This window comes from Pelodiscus sinensis, chromosome 3 (genome assembly GCF_049634645.1).
Source record: "Pelodiscus sinensis isolate JC-2024 chromosome 3, ASM4963464v1, whole genome shotgun sequence".
Classification (NCBI taxonomy): Eukaryota; Metazoa; Chordata; order Testudines; family Trionychidae; genus Pelodiscus; species Pelodiscus sinensis.
The window spans coordinates 15406820-15426072 of record NC_134713.1 but is presented as its reverse complement, the minus strand read 5'-3'; the positions used below and the strand labels follow the sequence as shown (position 1 = coordinate 15426072).

General features: G+C 41.5%; 1 protein-coding gene across 5 annotated transcripts in view; it reads left to right on the top strand.

Moving 5' to 3' along the window:
* KLHL29 (kelch like family member 29) overlaps positions 1–19253 on the top strand; it is a 598373-nt gene that overhangs the window by 88152 nt on the left and 490968 nt on the right. For 4 of the 5 annotated variants that reach the window (XM_075923423.1, XM_075923422.1, XM_075923420.1 and 1 more), the window contains exon 2: positions 100–209. The exons of the other annotated variant lie outside the window; for it this stretch is intronic. The gene's annotated coding sequence lies outside the window, so the exon portion shown is untranslated. The remainder of the gene's footprint in view (positions 1–99; positions 210–19253) is intronic. 5 annotated transcript variants of the gene reach the window in all.

Genomic DNA, 19253 nt, shown 5'->3' with positions numbered 1-19253 from the left:
CACTTGTGCTGTGCTCATTGGAAGGCTCTTCTTATTAAATATAGATTACTTCATTTTCAGATAGAAAATAGCCTTTTTTTCTTCTTCAATTCTTTCTAGGTAGTCTGGTTTCCCAGAAACCTCCTGCTAAATGTAAGGGTTTGCTGTCCTGCAGCTTACTTACTGTATTGCCAGAGATTGAATTTGACACAGATTCTGGAAACCACAAGGTAAGAGTACAATTATTTTTTTTATAACCTAGAAAACAGTTTGTTTTCATGACAGCAAGTCCACCTATACAATCTTTTCAGCTTTCCCCTTCATGACCTCTTGTCACCTAACAAACACAATTTGGGCCCTGTTTTTTATCTTTTAGTGACTGCAGTAAACCTATACCTGAGCAGTTTCTACTGAATTGCTGCGGTACGATATAAAAAGTGGGGAAATAGGGTAAATACTGATTCTTCAAACATTCTCATGATTAGTCATATTTGAATGACTCAGAGAAGTGAGCACAATGCTGGTAGTAAGACTTCAGAATCAGGTCCTACCTTAGGCATCCTTTACAATAAGACACTATAATCTATTTTTCCATGGTCTCAACCTCAGAAATTGATGAACTCCTTTGGCCAAAATTTTCCTGAAGCAGACACCTTGTGTGGAAAATTTCAGGCCAATCTGTTAACGTTGTCAGTGTTTTTAAGGACAGGAAACAGGGACTTATAAGGGAAGTGTCATACAATGTTAATAACAGACCTGCATGTAATACATGCACATGCATAGGCAATCAGGTTCCATTCCTGAGAATTATACCATCCTTAAACAACTGACTTGTAGCTTTTTAATATGTGTATTATAAGGGCTTGACCTCACGCGTGTTTATCTTTTGGGGTTATGTGTGTAACGCTGACACGCCCAGTTGTCTGCAGGTGGAATCGAACCTGGTACTTCTGGAGCTTAGGGCATAAGTTGTAGAGCAGACTCAGTACTCTTCTCTGTAAGTGGTCTCAGTACACCTTGCCCAGGAGTGTGGGTTACATACTTACTCTTGCTGAGGAAGTGCATCCTGAGCTTCAGGGACTTCTCAATTAAAATCGTAGATGACCCTCCACTTGCAACGCTGACAGACTCCTGTTGTCTGTAAGCATAATTGAACCTGGAACCATTGGAGCTTAGTGTATGGGCCTCTATTGCAAGAGCCTCTATTGCAAGAGCTAAAAGTATTGTTACTCAGCTAAGGCTGTAGACCAAACTGATAATTCTCTCTGGTCTCAGTGCCACTAGACAACACACCACACCATACCCAGAAGGTGTGTGGGTTACACATGTGCACATTATTATAATATTCAGGATAGAACAAAGAGAGAGATAAAATGGAAAAGTTTTACTGGTAATAGAGATTAAAAATAAAATCTAATTGTAGCTCATATCTATGTGTCTATTTATCTATGTATAATACTTTAAAACAAATCAGAAGTGTCAGTAAGGCTTTCATCTGGAATTGTATTCTAGTTGTAATAAAAGTGAATGTTCAACTATATATTTAAAAAGTAGCTCTGAGAATGAACAGTGTTGGGAGAGCATATCCTGAGCCACTATCCCTGAGACAGACCAATACGGACGGATACTATGCCAAGCTTGGCCTGACCGGAGTGTGTCTGTTGATGCAACGATCAGCAGGGAGCGGAAGATCTCTGCTGCTGCCTTGCTTTGCTGACTAGCACATTAGTGGGTTCCGAGAGAGGGAGGAAAGAGAGAGGAGTCACTGTTGTAGTGTTTCGACAGCAGCTAGTTCCCTGGTCAGGTGTCTGGCACTTCTTGTGACAGGACCTCAGGTCAAAATGTGCAGGGGAGATGAAAACAGAGACTCCAGGGGCAAACAGGAGTCTGAAGAGTCTGAAAGACAGTGGTAGTGTGAGATGGGGGAAAAAGAGGAAAGAAAATGTAAGGAATTTACATTCGTACAAGACAGAAAAATGAATTCATTTCCTGTTGTGGTAATATCACAAGTTAAATTCACTGGGCATGTTGCAGTATAACACATTTGATATAAAAGTAAAAAAACCTTCCTCTGATGTTCCTAGGATGGTCCTTGGCTGTCTACTGAAGTAAAGATATTGTGAAATTCCTCCAGCTATTTCTGAAACAAGGCCCTGTGCCTGTTACTTGATGATAAGAGAACTCTTGTGTTTTTGTTCAAGCACATTATAATTTATTAATAAAATAGTCACGTGTGTATTTGTATAAAGTCTGAAATCTGACATCATTAGTTTCTGGATTGCCCCCTCCCCTTACTCTGACTTTCATCCAAAATGATACCATTTTCCTAAGGTGTCTGAAACTGTCTACTTTTTCCAATATGAACTTTATCCACTGCTATAAGTGGGCTGAAAGCACAAATGATACTTCAGTCTTTCTGACCCATTTTCTGATATTCTGAGTCTTTGTTGCTTCCCTTGACACATGTTTTAACATTTTTTGTGGGGGCAGGGAAGCTGTTCACACATCTTGTTTGAGGTGTTATAAATCCTGAGTGTGGTACAGAGTGTGGAAATACAACTTCAGTATTCTAAGTGGACAGAAGCCTTTGGTCCCTGTTCCAGACTGAGATCAGGTTTTGCAATATGTAGCATAACCCCCTCCCCCTCCCAAAAGCCCGCCCAGTAATTTGAAATGGAGGAAACGAGTGTGGAGCTGTGATTGTCATGCAGTTGTTTTAATAGCTGTTACTCCTCCAGCACAGCTGAGTAATTGCTTTACAGAGTACTTGCTACCTGAGGAAACCGTGGGTGAGGCTTGTAAACTGTAAAGTGAGACTTCAATTGACCATATGCCATTAGAAGCTTGTGTACGCTACCACTGAACAGTGTGGCTTTTAGCAATATGTTGCAGTGGAACAGTGGGTCACAGCTAATGTGATGTTGTGTGTAATCTACAAGGCAAAGAACAACTGACAATATAGGGAGGAAAAACAAAAGGGCTGCAAGAACATCTCAAGCTATGAATATAAGAATGCTGCTTTTATATCTGATGCAGCCTTGCTGCTTTGAAATTTCTGTTGTGCATTTTAGGTGGTTTGAAACAAAGATTTCAGTTAGTTGGGGAAAAAAGTAAGTGAAATGATGCTGAAAAGGCTAGCTGTACTGGTGTCCCGAATCTATAATACCTTAGTAGGAATCTTACGCAATTTGTCAGAAACTAAGCAATAACTCTCCACAGGGTGGGTGTTTCACTCATCAGAAAAGTTTCAGAGTGCTATATTTTAAAAAGAAATTGAAGTTTTTGGTCCGATAATCATTATTCTACATGTTAAGATGAGGCAGTCCCATCACATGCCTTCAAATCTGCTAAACAGAATATCATTCAAGGAGGCATTCTCTAGATATGCTAACAAAATTGCACAATTAGCCTGCAACATGATTTCAGGAAGGAAAGTGGATTTTCTACAGCTGAAACACGGGAACAACTAAAAAATACTCTATCAATGCTGATCAGGAGTTGCCTGTTTAAATGCTATAAGTGAAAAGGGAGCAAACTGCTTATGCAATATGATCTTGTCGATTTATGTATTTATATATAGCTTCTGTTGATAGCCATAGTGCTAGCCACTGCATACATCCAGGCCAACAAGTTACATCTGAGTTCTATTCTTAAGGAAACTGAGGTACACAGTTCCTTTGTAACCACTGTGCCTCAGCTTCCTAGTCTTTTTAAAAAGGAGCATTTATCCCTCTAATTCATAAGGGTTCTGTGAGACTTCCAGAAAATGTTAAATACTTTTTGTTCCTCAGGAGAGAGACTCTAAAAAGGTCAAAATATGTATATTTACAATATTAAATATATTATTGATTCATATGCTATCTCTGCATTGTTAATAGGTTACTTTTAAACCAGAGAAGCATAGTTTCTAATGTTTTGGTTTACCATATGGATCAGATGCTTGTACCTAAATCACTTCTTAGAAGTTAAAGGAAAGATACATGAGGGTTATTAGAATGATGCCATCCTACATAGTCAAGGTGTAGGACTAGAAACATAGCTTGGAAATGTGGTATTTTTTTTAAAACTAAGTTCTTTTTGCAAGAGCAAGTTTAAAATATTTTTGTCAGCTTTAATAATAATGAGCTCATTTAGGGCTGAGGTGAGTGATAATTATGAATGGATCATGAGTCATCAGGCCATCATGTTGCAAATGAAATTGTTCACCCCAGAGGATATTTTGTACATGCAAATTATGTGGAGTTCTGAAGGTTAGGGTTTTTTTTAAGTTGACTGTACCCTCAAGGCATTTCACATTTCTGTCCTTCCATCCTAGTTTTGCACTTATGTCACACCTGTACTTTCCTTCCTTCAATGGTGTGAACAGCACATGTTTGGTTGCTTACCTAGGCTTATCAGGTAGTTAAGCCACTACTCAACTACTCGCTTGCCCCTCCCCCCACTGCCTCTGTATCAGAGGCATCAAAAGGGGCAGCAGGAGCCAGTGCTGAGGGGAGTTCCCCCCAGCGCCATCTCCGCGGGAGGGAGGGGCACAGGAGGCAGAGGCACAGTGGGGGACCCATTGTGAGATGGGAGTGCTTCAGTCCTGGCTCGTGCTGGGTCCCCAACCGCTGCACCTCTGCTCTTTAAATGTAGGAAGAGCCCCCATTGCGACTCTTCCTTTAAACGTAGTGAGAGCCAGGCAGCTCTTCCTACATTTAAAAGTCAGAGACATGGTAGTCCCAGAGCTGGTGGAAGCCGGGACTAATCAGTCCCGGCTCGTGCTGCCCCTGGGAGCTAACCCTGCCCCTTGGAGCTAACCCCTGGCGTTTAAATGTATTCAGAGCCAAGCTGCCTGCACACCCGGCTCCTACTACATGTAAACTGCAGAGCCACAGCAGGGGTAGCGAGTGCCCCCCCCTTGTTGACTAATCGAGTAGTCAATGGAATTTCCATTGACTACTTGATTAGCTAATTAAATGCTACTTAACATCCCTATTGCTTACTTCTTGCACACACATGTTGCCATATCGTCTGTGCTGCCTCTTCTCAATGGACTTGCTTCCTGAGGTAAAGGAACTCCTGATCTTTACTAGACTCAGTTCTGCTACAGTGCATAAAGGGCTGGTTTATGGGATGGATGGTGGAGAGGGGGGAAGTTGGCACTTAATAGGTTGTGGGAATTATAAATGTATACTACAAATTGTATCCTTTCCCCCTGACTCTTCTTAGCTCACATTTCTTCCTAAGTTGGTTATTCATTAAAGGACTTAAGTATTTTTTCACTTTAAACCCATGAAGAAGTCCAGTTGAATGCAAAGGGACTGATCATGTGTTTAGGCCTTAGATTATAAATTCAGCTGAGAAGAGACAGTATCTTCACAAAGTGTTTGAAAAATACCAGTGGGTGTTATATATATATACTTTATTAAAAAACTGTACACCACTTATTCTTTCTGTTGTGGTATCAATGTAGCTTCTAATTATTCTGATTCTGAAAAAAATTTAGGTGCTTGTGTGTCATTTGTCCCATTTACACATGTGCAGAATTTGGTCAGTCTTTGCTGCAGAGGTGCCAAGGGGCCAGTGGTCCTGATGCTGCTGTTCCTGATGAAGGATAGGGTTGATTAGTAATAATACTTATTGAAGAAAAACACCTGTTGACTTCAGTAGTTCAGAACTGAGCTTTCAGTTGATGTTGTAGGATCCACCTCTGTACAAAACAACAGATATTCATCACTGCACAATACATTTGAAAGTGTACTACAATTATGTTCAGGACTCTGACTTAAAATATACATATTTTAAAATGTATATGAAGCCTATGCATCTATTTCCTAAACTTCATGTTTCAAAAAAACCCCCATCAATTATGGACTCTGACAGAATGAGTCATTTAAAATATACAATGTATTTCAACACAAAATTACACAGGCTAAAATAACAACCACTATGGTAGACAGAGCAAATTCCTGATTCAAGATGCAAAAGCTTCTGCTGAAGTCAGATGACACAGACTTGTCAAATTGTTCAAGAAAGGAAAGATCACTGTGGGATAGAATTAATTTGCAGCATCTCGTTTTCCACTTTGAGTTTTGTCATGAATTTCCTCCTTCCCCCATGCAGTCTGAAATGCCAAGTGCGAAATTTTCAGTGAGAGGTAATATAATATATTAAGAAAATGTTTTTGATCACAGTATGATCTTACTGAAAGATGGCGTTTTTTCTAACTGGAACACAAGGCTCTTTCTGTTGTTATGACAGCAAAATATATTGTAACATGCAAACAGGATTGTTGTAAAGGTCAAAGTAGCTTAGCACTAAATTTTTCTCTTAACAGTGTTGAGTTTCTTCACAGCAAGATCAAGAGTGGCTGGAGGAGGGAGGGAACCTTACAAGTAAAGAATCACATTCTTAAAGGAAGGCACTAAGAATTATGTCCATCATCACCAGAGATCAGAAATTACAAACTAATAGGCATTACTGTGAAACATATCGATGTGGACATGGAGTGTTGTGGAAAAAAAAGTGAGACTGGATTAGAATCAGTTTCCTATACACATGCGCAAAATAAAAATATATAAAGTGCAATTAAATACCATTCCAGACACACTACTTTATTAGGCTTCTAGTATAACAAAGGGGAAAGACTTCATTGCACACAGGTTTGTTGAGCATATTTGCAGCAATATATCACAAAGTCTATAGTAGGTTGTCCAGTTCATTTTTTACACACAAAACTACACAGCTATTTCAAATAAGCCATTGCTGGTCTGTACAGTATGTTTTGGGTTTAATGTTCTCAATATTTGTTTTCTTTTGTCCAGCTGCACTTTTAACACGTTCCTCTAGTGACTTCCTTAGTCTTTGATGCAATCAATCTCCACGAGAGTGGATTTGAAGATATAAGCTTGACCAAGAAAATTGATTTGTGTTGCTGCAGTTGGTTACTGAACCACTGGCGATTCCTATATCCCAGAATGATTCTTCCCTTCAGCAGGCTCTTTCTTCACAAACAAAGCACTGTAGCATCTCTTCAGAAATGTCAATATTCTTCTCCTAATATTTTCAGTATTTGGTTTCTACTTTGTTGACTTCAAGAAAATGGTTACTGTTTGCCTCAGGCACCCAATGTCACAGGAGTGGGTATAGGTTCTGTGAAAGCTTGAGTTTTCCCAACCCTGCCCCTCTCCCAAACTGCTTCCCCACACACTGAAGCCTTTGTGCAGAAGTAAAAAAGAGTTTGATTTCTCAGGCAGGCACTCAACACAGAGAATTGGAATTTTCAGATTCCTTTTTTCCCCCCCGGGTTTGAAAGTTTTCAAGGTATAGATTTTCTCCCATTAACTTCACTGGGTCTCTTACAATCTACTACAACAATAAACATGACCTCACATGCCAAAGCACTGGGGTTTCTCTACAAGAACTCTCTCCATTGACCTTCAAAAGGATATCTATGTGCTGATCAACCACTCAAGCCTTTTTATTAATTAAACCCATACTGGTTGATCATGGCACATTCTGTACAAATTCTGAAAGCATTTACTGATGATTATATGCTCACAACGCCTTTGTGAAGGGATTATACTGAAACTACAAGGGATTCTTAAGTAGGTGGAAGAGAGTTTACTTTTTCAGAATTTCCAATAACACCAGGTAGAGATTTTTACCCTCAGGAAAGTGCTTTGTGATCTTTAGGATGACCACTGCTGTGTAGGATATTAGTTGTTTGAGTCAACCATCAGACATCACTGCAGAAGATCATCCTTGCTAGGCTGGAATGCAGGTTCATTACTGTCACAGAAGGAAGAAAGCCACTAGCTGTAAGGTCAGCATTACATCTTTTAAGATGATCTTTGGTGGTTAAAAACACAAGTAAAAGACCAGACTACATTGGCTTTTGAAGCCTATTCGGATCTGAGCTTGAGGTGCCATGGTAGTACAATCAGAGGAGCAAGTGCTGAAGTCCCTGCTGCAAGAGTTGATTTTCATAAGTTACATCATCTTCTGCTGCAGTCAGGTTCTCCATCATTTAAAAAACTGTATTCATCTACGTATTCTGCATGGAATAATTCTTTCTTAGCCCTCCTTACATACCCATAGAAATAGGCAGTATAGAAATGAAAAATAACCCTTTTATGCAGAAGCAATTCAACAAAACTGTAGCTAGCATTTGGGTAGGAAATGGCTGGTATTGTGTTCCCTTCAGACTGGGTAGAGTTTCATCACATGCTACTGAGCAGTTTTAGTCATAAACACAGCTGTGCAGTGGATCCTATAAGCTTTTGTGACCATCACTACAGAATACTGTTTAAAATACTATTTGAACCAGCTAAATCCAGCTAGCATGGTGAATGAAACTTTGGTGCATGGTTAGACATGACTGAAAAAGATGAATTATTGAAATATAAATCCTTTTACTTTCCATGTTTCTGTGTTCATGGAGTGACAGGTTTGTGGGAAGGTGAGATAGAAGAAAGCCAGTGGCAAAAAAAGATTGTGCTGTGTAAATGATAGCAATTTTTTTTTGTTTTCTTTGTTTGAATTGGAGCTTGGTAGATGATGTAAATCATAGAGTACCAAAACTGGAAGGGACCTTGAGAGGTCAGCAAGTCCAATCCCCTACATATGTTTTACACCTCATTTTGCACTGAATGTAAAAATTTAATTTTAAGCAGAAAATTAGGCAACTTGCAAACTTATTTTAGTAATTCTCTGAAAGAGGTTGGGATAGTGATAAGGACCTTTAACATTAACATACTAAAGAATTGTATCTCTTCTTACTGGTACATGAGCAGAAACAACTACACTGAGTATCTCTTATGACATTAAGAAAAGATACAGTCCTTTCAGCATGCAAAAGGATATCCAATATTTCACTCATTACAGGAATTAAAAACTGCCTTCTTCACAGACTAAATAAACTGAGAAATGAGGAATCCCTCATCTTTGCCCGAACTAAAGTTATAGAAAGAGAATTTTAGTAGAATCTTCCATTGCCTACTTAAAAGTCTACTCAGAACTGCTTTACATCCCTATGAAGGGAAAATCTAGACTAGTTAGATTTGAATAATGGAATTGCTATTAATATTTAACATAAAAGGATGATTGGTTGTATATTTGATTTATGGGAAGCTGAAATTGGCAAAGTGTATTGTATGTGTGAAAGTATATTTATGCTAGTAACCCTTGAAAACCAATCCAATCCTATTATATAGACTAAACATTTAATGGCTAAAACAATTTATACTACAGTAAATCCACTTAATGTAATTTTGATAGTTTTGATAATGGCTTTGGGTTAGTAAAAAACTGTGCAAACATGCCACATTCAGAGAGAGTCTGATAAGTCATCATTTAGTTACTAGCTGTTACGAGATTATCAGATTTGAACGACAGGAAGTCATTTCAAATATATTAGGGGGGCTAAGGTATATTTATCCTTCATCAATTGCTGATGTAAGAATTGTGTTTTCTAGTTTATGTGCAAAATGGGCTTTCAAAATCTTTATAATGAATTGGGGTTTTGTTGTCAGTTTTTGTTCTTTTCTATGTTTGTTTTATTTTACTTGTGGTTCACTAATAACCATCAATCATATTGCACATGCATGCAGCTGTTTCTAGATTTTTGCTTTGCCTGCGATGCCTAATTTTCTGTTAAGTATTGTCTAGCTGCTTTGCAAAGTGCCCTTGAAGTATTCATCTCTACACATTTTTCAGGAATTTGTCTTATTTGAATCAACTAGAAGATATTCTCCTAAAAATCAAATAATTTCCAGAACATTTCAAAAATTAATGCAGTGTGGTTTATATGTTGATAAAGTATGATAAGTGCAGCACATACTAGACTTGATATGTTTCTATTTAAAACATACAGTAACTAAATAAAATGTCTTTGGCTTAAATATACACTGTTAGGTTGGATTTTCTACAAAGTAACTTTATGTTTTGAGGCATTTGTCCCAACTTTCCCCACAGTGTTCAGGAGTAGGTGCAGTTCGTGTTTGGTATCCAATTAGAGTAATAGTAGTTGTTCATGCTGCTTGGTGCATTTTAAAGTCACAAACCAAAACTCTTTGTCAGAAGCATATTTTATGAGCTTGGGAAAAATCTTCGTTAGCAGGAACAGTTTAGCAATATTCCCCCAAAGTCTCCCTTTCAGCCCTCTCTATGCATTTTTATCCACTTATTTCTCTGTCCGCTTGTGGAAATCTTAGCCACCAAACCTTTCAAATTGAAATATTTCTCATAACAACTGAACTCACTACATAACTTTTTTATTATTTTTTGAGAGAAAATGTTTAGTACGAAGAAAATACAGACGAAAATGAGTAACTTACTCAAATGCTTTGTAGGCTTGAACCAACATGAGCTATGCATCCAAATTATGGCAGCTTTATCTAGTGTGAATGAGATGCTACTTATATTTGCAGGTAAAAAAATCAACAACTATTAATTTGGCGGAATTATTTATTTCTTGCTGATGATTTTTGCAGTGTATCTAATCAGAGTGCTCATGAATAGAAATGACACAATTTAAATATCGAGGCTCCGCTGTACATTGTATGATCTTGTTTTCTCAAACTGTTCCATAATGCAGTGAATAAATTTATCTCTGTTGCAGGAATCTTACACAGTGCTTTCACCTCTATTATTTAATATGACTGTTTTATAACTCTCATAAATCGGTGATTTTTCAGGTGCCTGTAGCAGAAGGAGAAAGGAGTTCATTCTGAGCAGAAAAAGAAGAAAGGCAAAATTACATAGAAGCTAAAAGTGCAGCTAATTGCACCAGAAGCACTTCAGTGAAAATGAATAGTTCAGTAGTTTTGGCCCTGATCATTCCCCACCCCATTTGTTGTGCAGCAGTCCCTAGGTAAACATATGAAGGGCACAGCATATATTTCTCCGCTCCTGTGTAGAAAGGAGGTGGTGGTGGGTCAGCAACACTTGGATTCCTTATGGTACGCCTACATTGCTATTAAATACAAAGTGGGGAGCGTCCTAGAGCTTGGATTTCAATCTAAGCCCGAACGTGTAGGCCACAATTAAACAGCCCCTTAGCCCAGCTTGAAGCTGCTGACACGAGCAAGCTGCGAGTCTTCAGTTGCTATGTAGACGTACTCCTAGAGACCCTCTCCCTGGGGCCGTACAGGAGGAGAGATGTATAGTGGGAAAGCACTGTGGCGGGGAGAGTGGGGACGTCATTGACCCATTGAGAATCTCTGGAAAAAGGTGAGATGGACGGGAAAGGCTTGGGTTTATGTCACTGCCAAATGACATTAAACAGCATCAAGTCAATGCAGGACTGTCCTTAGGATTTCTGGTGCCCTAGGCGGGATTATTAAACTGGTGCCCCTATGCCTGACTTGCTCTTCCATCCCTTCCCCTCCTCTACCCAGAGACCCCAGCAGCCAATCCCCTTCCTCAGACTGTGCTGCAGGCAGTGCATTTGGCTCTCTCTAGGACCCAGCCCTGCTGTTACATGCTCCACTGCAATTTCTCAATTTTATTTGGCCATGGGACCCTTTTCAGCTTTTCAGAATTTTAAGGAACCCCTAGGTTTGTCGAACCAAAAAAAAAAAAAGAAAGAAGCCACCAAGACCAGGACCTATCCTCTCTGTTCCCCTCTTCTCCATCACTTTCTATCCCCAGCCATTATTCGCTCTCACTTGGTTGAGAGAGGAGGTGCAGGCTTTGGGGTGGGAATGAGGGATTTGGGGGTGGGAAGGGGTGAGAAGTGCAAGCTCTGGGAGGGAATTTGGATGCAGGAGAAGGGGATGCTGGCTTGGGGAGGGGGCTCCAGGCTGGGGAGTGTTGGGCTCAGGTGGAAGGTTGGGGTGCTGAGCAAGTCACAGGCTTGTGGATGTGAGGGTGCAGGAGTTTGTGTTGGATATGTGAGGGGCTCAGGGAAAGGAGGTTGTGAGTATGATGGGCTCAGGACAGAGATTTGCCATGTGTGGATGGTGCAGGAATGATGTGGCAGAAGACTGAGAATGTGATGATGCAGGAGTTTGGGGTTGTAAGAGGCTCAGGACAGGGGGTTCCAGTGTATAATAGGCTCAGATTTGGGGTCAGGTGGTGCAAGAGTGTTATGATGCTGCAGTGAGATGGAGATTTGGCCCCAATTGGGGGCATGTTGGCCAGGCTTCATTTTTAAATAAAATATTATGTTAAACTCGAAAGGTTTTAGCATTGTCTTTATATAGGAGAGGGGCAGGGAACCTGTTTTGAGTCAAGGGTCACTGACCCACAGAAAAGTCAATTGGGGCCACACAAGCAAGATGACCAAAAAAAAAAAAAAAAACCCTCAAGCTTCACTAATGCAGTCCCAAGGATGCTGGCACAGCTGGCAGGGTGCTGGAGCCAGGGACAGGGTGGTGCTGCGGTGGGTGTCAGGGTGCTGAGGATGGGGACAGGGTGGTGCTGGGTGCTGGTGACAGTGTTGGTGGGGGCAGGGGACAGGGTACTTATGGGGGGGTCTGGGCAGGGGACAGGGGCAGCTAGGATCAGTACCTGGCAATCCTGAAGCACCTCTGGGAAGTGTGCAACTGCACTCCCCCTCCCCAAACAGCTGGCGTGCTCGCTGCCTGAGCAGCAGGGGCTATTGCACCCCAGCAACTTACCTCCGCGATGCTGTCCTGCGAGGGGGGAGAGGGCGCGGGGAGTCCCAGGGCAGAGCATGCTGCCTGCACAGTCGGAGCTGCGCAGGCCCGGGTCTCCTGATCTCCCCACACCAAGCAGAAAGGCCGTGGAACTAAGTTGCTGGGTGCCACAGCCCAAGCTGTTCAGGCAGCACGCACCGGCTCCTGTGGGGAGGGGAAGTGCTTCCCTCCCCGCTGTGGGTCATGTGGAGTCACTCCTGTCTGGCACCCCCTGGAGTGCTGGCCGGGAGCAACTGTTCCCTCTGACCCCTATGCCTCTGTGTCGCCTGGGAGGAACGGGAAACAAGTCTGCTGCTTCTTTAATACTGGTGCCCTACGCAACTGCCTCTTCTCCCTATGCCTAAGGACGGCCCTGAGTCAGTGGAAGATCTGGCCTATAGTGTGTAAGTGCCCCCGTCCGCCTTCAGTCATCACACACGGCAGCTGCATATTGAGGTGCTGAGAATCTTTGGAACGGAGACTTTCTTATTGAAAAGAAAGTGAGTCAGGAAGAGAAGTTTTACAGCAGAGTTGGCTGAAATGTTTCAGTGAAATTATTTATCCAAACTTCACATTTAGACTTCTAAAAATACAGAGGAAACTTCTTTTATTATTATTTTTTTTTTCATGTTGTGTGCCCAGCGTTAGCTTCAGCATTAACATCCCTTATTTGTCTTTGGCAACTGATGACACAAGCAAAATGGAACATAAAGATAATCTTAGAACCACTGCAAATCTAAAGAACCAGAAATCAATATGTGAAGGGATATCCTAGTCTTATTAGTGCATGAAAAATACATGTATTTCATATCTTAGCAATTCATATTATATTCCCTTTCCAAGCACTTTGATGTGCAGTTACCGTATATACTCGAGTATAAGCCGAGTTTTTCAGCACAGTTTTTGTGCTGAAAAATGCCCCCCTCAGCTTATACTCGAGTCAGCCTCCTGCTCGCGGGCGGGCTCAGCGCGTCTCTGCCGCCTGCCGGGTCTAGACGCGTGAGCCCGGAGCTCCGGCCCCCCAGCCCCTGCCCTCCTGGCCCTTCCGGCCCCTGCCCTCCTGACCCTCTCAGCCCCCCTGTCCCCTTGTCCCCCCCAGCCCCTGTCTCCTCGTCCCCCCCAGCCCCTGCCCTCCTGGCTCTCCTGGCCCCCCAGCCCCTGCCTGCCCGGCACCATGGGCCCTTGCCGCGTGGGAGGAAGGGCGTTTGGGGCCGTTCGCCATGACGCTCGGGTGCAGCGCTGAGCTCGGGAACAGCTGGGCCAGGAGCCGACTCGGCACCGTGGGCGTCTGTTCTGGAAGCGCCCGGGAGCCCTGATCACGAGCTTGGGCCCGATTCTGGGGCAGGTGCACAAGGACCAGCCGCTGCTCCCTGCTCCCCCTCCCCTCCCGTGGTAAAATCCAGCCAGCACCGGCACCCGCTCCCCCCGCTGGCTCACTGGCCCATCGACGCCCGGCCCGGGTCTCGCACAGCCTCCCCCTCCCCCCCGCTGGCTCATTGGCCCATCGACGCCTGGCCCGGGTCTCGCACAGGCCCCCCTCCCCGCTGGCTCATTGGCCCATCGATGCCCGGCTCTGGTCTCTCACAGCCCCCCCCCCGCTGGCTCGTTTAGAGGGGGCTCGTTGGCAGGCGAGGGGGCCGGAACGTGGGGGCTGCGGGGCGGGGGCGGGGGCGGCGGGGGCTGAGCTGTGGCCGTGCCTGCAGAACCATATTGTTTTTGTTGACCCCCTTTTCCACTTACAGAGCTAGGTTATTGTTTTTCTTTGAAATAAATATTCATGTAATTTTATTGGTATCTATCTTCATTTTTTACATTTACCAGTAGCTGCCTCATTTCCTACCCTAGGCTTATACTCGAGTCAATATTTTTTCCCAGTTCTTTGTGGTAAAATTAGGTGCCTCGGCTTATATTCGGGTCGGCTTATACTCGAGTATATACGGTACATACCTTGTGTGTTAGACTAGTTTGTGGTAACAAGAATCTCCCTCTCTCTAACCTCATCTCTTTATATCACAGTGATGTATGTATTTCACAATTCCTTACTGCAAGTGCTTGCTGTCTTTGGTATTGTAAAAATATATTTAGGATCCTTCCTTATGATATGCTATACAATTTTACAAAGGTTGAAAAAGCAGGGTCTGCTATATTAATATTCCTTCTCTTTTAAACATGTTCTAATTTAATCCCACAATGAATTTCATCATTTACATATGCTTGAAAACCTTCCTGGGAACCTGCACCTGCTAATCTTTTACGTTTCTTGTGATTAGCACTGCTTGCTAATCCTAACACTAGACCCAATACCAACTGTTAACTGCATTACTTATTTTTCAGCTAAATCTAATCCTTCTAGCAGTCTGAGACCAGCATTATATTTATCATTCTAAATTGTTGGCTGTACATGTTGTGCAGTTCTTGGGTTGTATTTTTTTATCTCATCATAGGCTGATAAATGCAGTGATTAGTATGAGATTATTTTGTATATGTTGAATGATAATGAAAAGTCTCTTCTGTGTGAGGTAGTATTTCGCTTTCTATCTGCATTAATGTTTATGTGCAGTAATTTTCCTTAGTATCAGTTCTCCCCTCTTTGCATCTTCTCACCTATTAATATATATGTTTTGAAGCTTTGGCTATTAGGTTATGTAGACTCTGTTTAATGTGATAGGAAAGATAATACACTTGTCAAACCCATTCAGTTCCCAACATGCAGTCAGCTTAAGAAACTGTCCTCTAATTCTAACAAAGGTTCAGTGTGTGTTTGTCTATCCAGTAACAGCAGATTTTGTACCTCAGGCATGTTGCACTATCTAGATGAACTAAGAGAAAAGAAGCTGCTATTGTTTTTTTTTGTTTTTTTCATGGAAACTTGTGTAGGTGTACAAAATCTCTGAGAGCTGTTCAGAATTTACATTAGGAGAGAGCAAAAGCGAGTGTATATTATATTGCATAGCCATAGAATAATTCTTTGTGTTGTTTTTTTGTTAGAAACAAGACCCTCTCCCATAAACAGTTTTTAAGTTGCACTGAAAATAACAAAGGAAAATTAGACTTGAATATAAAATTACACTTCTATGTAAATGGAGCTCATATAACCTGCAGTTCCCTAAATGTTTCTTCTGTCATTGTTGTCTTTAGACTGTCAGTCAAAAGGCCCCAGAAACCAATAAACAATTTTTGTTATTGAGATGGTTCTCTATATAATAGTCTTTGTGGTTTTAAATGGGTGAAAAATCTAAAACTGTCTGTAGATCAAAATGAAGGTCAAAATCTAGGTACATCTTTTTCTAACTAACTTGTTAAAATGCATGATTATTTAAACATAAATATTTTATCTCCATGGATACTAAGAGTTGCTGCCTTTTGATTTGGAATGGGGGTCTAAGTGTCAGGGGTCAGGGGATTTAACCTCTACATTAACAAAGACTTGTTGTGAAACTATGGGCAAATCAATTAGGTCAGAATCTTCAAATGTCCACGAATTTTGGGAGTGACATTTTTTAAGTGACTAGCTTGAATTTCTTTGCATCCAATTTTTGGTTCCCAAGTTGCTGAGCACCTCTAGTTTCTATTTTCTTTAAAAGAAATTGGACACTCAAAATAGAGAGATCACTTAAACATTACCATAACCTCTGTTTTTTCTGTCTAACCTGTCCAAAAAGTGCTGTTGAGGCTTAATGTTTATAAAATACTTTAAGCTCTTAAGAGAAGGGATACTAAATACTGAGGGAGGTTTCAGATAAGCACCTTGATGGACTGCCTGCAGACTGCATCCTATCCAAGTGGACAAGATATTTTAAGAACCAACCCAAATACAGATCTAGCCAGAGGACATCTGTTCCTTATTGCTACAATCTATGGCTTGATCTGAATGGTGATAAAAGTGCTGTCTACAGCACAACTTCAAAAGAAACCAGAAGAACGGTAAGAAAATGTGTCTGTGCTGAGCAGAGGGACAACCAAGGGGTGAAGAAGCAGCTATGAGACGTGTAAGAAATAAATATAAAATAACATACTCCGAGCCACGGTCTTATGATCCTCTCTGTAATCTTCTCTGATTCCTTTGGGGATCAGATCAAGTTCTAGAGGAAAGACTTACTATAATTTTAGGACCCCATCCTTTAATTATCTCTGCAAAAAATCATTAGAGATTTGTAATAGTGACAGTACAGGAGGAACACCTCTCTTGTACTATTTAGTGCTCTAGCATGTATATCAAGCATTCTACTTCTCAGGTATTTTTTTCCCTATTAGCTCAGACTGAGTTGGAAAAGCTCCATGTTTTACATAGGGCCAATATTATCAATATGTTTTTTGAAGTCGTACATATTTTATACAAACTGACAAAGTATTTCAAATGGACCCTAATAAAACAACATTTTAAACATTTATTTTTTCTTTAAAATGATTTTCAATTAATAACTTTATATTATGGAAGCATTTGGGTGTAACTGTCTTATTTGCATTTTCTCAATGTTAAATATTTTAAAAATGAATTAACCACTGAAAAAATAACATACCTTAGAATTAATCTTTAATTAAAGTTTGCTAATTATTTTGCTTTTTGAAAGTATTAACTTCTAGCAAGGCTTCAATCAATTATCAAGAAAAGACCTTCGATAAATTCAAAAGCACTTGTATCACTCTTCGAAAAGCAGTTTAGGCCATGTTTATAGGAGAAGCTAGTACAGAGTAGGCTAGTGTGTGACTTTAAAGCAAATAATAATTCCATGTTAACTCTCTGTGTGAATGCTCATATTTCCCGCAAGAAGTGCATGTATAAATTTTAGCTTTGTCCAATAGGAGCTTTTAATGAAGATAAGAGTATCCATTTAAGGAGTTAGTGGTGAATAGCAATTGTACTTTTAATCCATATGCTGCCACATTCCACATTCTTTCCTGTGTAGTTGTGTGATTAGACTCAAGACAGTGGTTCTCAATCTTTTTTGGCCCGTGGCCCACCCCACTTAACATAGACCTTTCTGTGAGCCATCAGCCATGATGACTAAATGGGTGCTGGAAGGGGCTCAGGGTGGGAGCGGTCTGGCCAGGAGATTGGGTGCTGAAGTAGGTTGGGGGCATAAGAGCAGGTCGAGGGTGGGGAGTCTGGGTAGGAGGGAGGGTGCAGGAGCAAGGGAGGCTACAGAATCTGGCCAGAGGAGCAAGGGAGGGTGCAGCAGGAGGCTGGGGGCATGGGGTCTTGGCAGTTAGTATGTGCATGAGGAGGTTGGGATGCTGTGTCTGGGCATGAAGGGAATGGGGGGAGAGGCTTACCTGGCTTCTCTCTCTCACACACACACTCACACTCACACTCACACTCTCTCTCTCTCTCGCTCTCTCTCTCTCTCTCTCTCTTCTTCTTTTTTTTTTTTTTTTTTTCTTTTTTTCTTCAGGCACCATGTCTCAGACACGGCCTCCCACTGTCTCATTGGCCATGATTCCAGCCAATGGGTGCAGCGGGGAAAGCCTCCAGGCACTGTGCCTATGGACTGCTGTTCCCCCAACTGCAACCTGGATCCAGCAGCAAGGATCAGGGCTTTCTTCCTCCCCCATCTCCAGGAGGAAGCCAGCGCTGGCACTCCAACCTTGGGAGGGAGGAAGGGGGAACATGAGACTGAAGTGCCAGTGTGGGCTCCCTGCTGCAGGGGGAGGGGTAGCTGAGCTTGAACCAAGGGCCAATTGCAAGGTGGTGGTCTGCGGACCACAGTTTGAGTACTGCTGACTTAGGGACTTAAGAATCTCTTAGTCATACTGAACTTTCAATGAGACTTTGGACCAGATTTGACAATGGGTCTGAGGCTCCTAAAGTCACTTCATTGCTATTGAAAATTGTACGCCCTTGATTGAGTAGCTTTAAATTTTAAAGGATGTTGGTACAAAAATAGTTTTTATAGCAAAAAATTGTTTGTTAATAAACCTTATCAGAAGACAGTAAAAGTTGTTAGCAGATGTGAATCACGAGAGTCCAGACATGAATGTCTAAAGTGATGATGAATCATAATGTGTCATGAAATAGAACTGCTCTGCTTTTTAGTTATTTCATTGCTATACATTTTAGAAATCCTTCCCTCCTACATATCACGTTTTTCAGAGGTTCAGAGTGACAGACTCTAGCAACCAAGAATCAGGCTTCACAATCAGATTCTTGTAGAGGCTTGTGCATCTCTTGGTCTCTCTGTCGATGCTCAGCAGGGGATAGCACTTGCAGCTGTGGGAGGAGACAATAAAGTGAGAGTTGATCTGGGATTTCTGAGATGTTAATTCTGGTTCTACAGTTACATCTAAAGAAGCATTGTTGAGTTGCTACATGCAGCTCTCATTAGAACGGAGCAGGGATGAAATCCTACTAACACACCTGTTGGTAGAACAGACACTAAAGTTCAGGGTTCTAAGGCTGTAGTTATTATTCCTGGCTTCAGTGGGAGATTGTTCATTGGAGTAGGAACATTGGGATTTAGCTCCCAAATTTAAGGAGAGATTGGGAAGAGACCGACAGTGTCTTCACTTTATTGCCCTTCTCCAGTGCTGTAACCATTTCTTCTCCGGAGCTCCTCCAAAAGGGGCAAATACTACACCAAAAAGAAAAACAACAATTACTGGAGAATATGCAACTAAGAAGAAAGCTGGATATCTTGGTGAAAGCACAAAGCA